The 3,111-nt window shown below is 44.7% G+C and overlaps 1 non-coding gene across 1 annotated transcript; it reads left to right on the top strand.

Annotated features, from left to right (window-relative positions):
* The first annotated feature begins 2,424 nt into the window (after nucleotides 1-2,424).
* Nucleotides 2,425-2,531, top strand: LOC137755707 (U6 spliceosomal RNA). The gene has a single exon (XR_011072091.1). It is a non-coding gene; the product is annotated as a U6 spliceosomal RNA (small nuclear RNA).
* Nucleotides 2,532-3,111: the final 580 nt, after the last annotated feature.

Raw genomic sequence — 3,111 nt, 5'->3', positions numbered from 1 at the left:
TTCTCATCACGTCATACCAGGGGTGCCTACTATCCACATGACCTACCACTGCTGACGCTGGCCTGGGTCACCTGGCTGAGACAGTGCCTGTCGGCTTTCTCCACTGTCAAGTTACCCTTTTTCCTCTCTTTCCACACTGTGCTCTTAGGAAGGAAGTCACCATGCACAGCCACACTAAGGAGCGGGGAGTTTGCTCCCCGTCCTTGAGGACAGAATATCTACATCAATTATCTGGAATTCTTCTGCAGGGAAAGTTAGCTATTCTCTCCCATTTACTTATTCAATCCTTTGTTTCTATCACTATAGACTCATGGATATAATCCAATACTACTTTATTTTAATTGCTCAGATTGTTCTGGTTTTGGCCGTTTGGAACTCTTTCCATTGGCTGAATATACATTCTGGTGTCTTTTTACCTAAGAGCAATGAAGCAAAGAACCAGAAGAACAGAGGTTCCCCCCACCCCACCCCCACTCCACCTCTACCACAGGTTTCTGTGTTGTTTTGGTCAAATCTCAACATGTCTCTCTTTTTTCTTCACCTGTACAGTGAAGTTAACACAATCCTCTCCCCTTTACCTCTACTGTGGCTGTGAAGCAAAAGTGAGACAGTAGGTAGGAAAGGACTCTAGAAAATTAAAAACAAACCATGCAAATACATTTTAAATCTCCTTTCCCCTCCTAACTCACTCTGTAAAGCTTCACAATTTAAGCACTCGATAAATATTTTCTGAGTGAATGAATGAGTGAGCAAATGAAAGAATGCACACACACTTCCTGAGCTGTGACAGTAGGTGAGCAAATGGAAAAGACACGACATAGCCCAGGTGTGCCAGGCAAACATACCTCCACCTCATCTCATTTCAGAGCAAACTTCTCAGTTGGACCTCTGATGTGCAGACCCTGGGCTTGGGGAGAGCAGGGGTGCATGAGACACAAAACATGCCATGAAGGAGTTTACAATCTAGCAGGGATCCAGGCACACAAACAACTGTCCACAGAGGATGTGATATATCTCATGGATGCCAGAAACACATCTCTACTTTGCTATCTTCTGTAACTTGACTTCATCTCTATAAAAGTCTCCATCCCCCGCCTCACCCACTTCTGACTGAATTCTTAGTCAAGCCAACTCCAGGCTGTCCCAGTCAATCCCGTGTTTTCTACTTTTCCTTCCTAGCACTTCCTAGGACTGCGTCTGAGTTCTAAGCATCATATGCTGAGTGGGCATTAGAGGTTGGGGAGGCATCAGATGCCTGGGTGGCACCTGTCACTATTGTGCTGGCCTCCACCTGATCCTCAGGTGTGGTTTCCTGACCATCTGCTTCACTGTGACGCAGACACCATCAGGGTCTACCAGGTGGCTGTCTCTCATAATCCTTCTTGGACACACAAGGAAATTTAGAATTCTCCCATGCTCCTGTGGAGCCTAGGAAACTATGAGTGGCTGCTTTGGACTCTCTCTACTCTCAGCCTCTGGCATAATAATCTCTACCTACTGCTCTCAGGCCACAGAGGTGTAAGGAACACCTGCACGCTGGGTCCCAGGCCCAGGGCAGGGCTCCCCTACTCCTGGATATTCACACTCACCTGGGGACATTCATCTCACCCCCCTTGAAGCTGACTCTGGGGAGGGGGGGTGGTGGTCCCTTCTCGGGTACACTCACCATCTGCTTTCTTGTTTTCCTTCCAACCCTCTAACATTCTTCCCCTTGGGAGATGGAGATGGGCAGAGGGAACCCAGCTCAGCAAGTATCCTGAGCTAAATCACTACAGCTTACACCTGGATTATGATGGTGATCTTAACACCCAGTAATTTGACAATGTTGTTCTTGCTTTTTAGTCCCACCTTGAACTCCAGAGACCTTTTATGTAGCGGCCTGTGTACAGAAAGATCTCAAGACGGTTAAAGAAGGTTTGGAGGGGGAAAAGCCAGACGTAGTAGTTGGGTAACACCCAACACCAATGAGAGTGCAAAGTGGCATCTTCTCCCTCTAGGAACATAATGTGATGAAGAAACAGGACGAGGCAGCCCATGTCTTCATCCACACTTCATACACACACTTCACTCCTCACCTGCTTCCCCAGGCTGTGTAGACTCCTGCATAAAGGAGGTATTTCCTCTCTTCTCGTCTGTGCTGGTGACCTTCTGAGGTTAAATGATAATAGAACCTTAGGTGTGCTTTACTCAGCATAGTCTACCAAGCATTTTACATCCTTTAGTGCATTAGGTTATCACATCCCCATTTTACAGAAAAGGACACCAAGGTTCAGAGAGGTTAAGGGATTTGGTCTGGGCAAACCAGAGAAAGATAACAATCATCAGAGCTTACAGTCTTCTGTTTCTAAATCCTTTGTGAAGGGTACACTCAAAGGTGTGCCTCATCACCTTGGAGTAAGAACCAATGGCAAAGTGAAAAGCCCAGTGCTTGCTTTGGCAGCACATATGCTAAAATTGGAACAATACAGAGAAGATTAGCATGGCTCCTGTGCAAGGATGACACGCAAATTCGTGAAGCGTTCCATACTTTTAAGACCTAAATGTAAGGCCAGACACTATAAAACTCTTAGAGGAAAACATAGGCAGAACACTCTATGACATAAATCACAGCAAGATCCTTTTTGACCCACCTCCTAGAGAAATGGAAATAAAAACAAAAGTAAACAAATGGGACCTAATGAAACTTAAAATCTTTTGCACAGCAAAGGAAACCATAAACAAGACAAAAAGACAACCCTCAGAATGGGAGAAAATATTTGCAAATGAGGAAACTGACAAAGGATTAATCTCCAAAATATACAAGCAGCTCATGCAGCTCAATATCAAAAAACAAACAACCCAATCCAAAAATGTGCAGAAGACCTAAATAGACATTTCTCCAAAGAAGATATACAGATTGCCAACAGACACATGAAAGGCTGCTCAAACTCACTAATCATTAGAGAAATGCAAATCAAAACTACAATGAGGTATCACCTCACACTGGTCAGAATGGCCATCATCAAAAAATCTAGAAACAATAAATGCTGGAGAGGGTGTGGAGAAAAGGGAACACTCTTGCACTGTTGGTGGGAATGTAAATTGATACAGCCACTATGGAGAACAGTATTG

Source organism: Eschrichtius robustus, chromosome 20 (assembly GCF_028021215.1).
Source record: "Eschrichtius robustus isolate mEscRob2 chromosome 20, mEscRob2.pri, whole genome shotgun sequence".
NCBI classification, from domain to species: Eukaryota; Metazoa; Chordata; class Mammalia; order Artiodactyla; family Eschrichtiidae; genus Eschrichtius; species Eschrichtius robustus.
The sequence above is the reverse complement of the archived record's forward strand: the minus strand, read 5'-3'. Positions and strand labels throughout refer to the sequence as shown.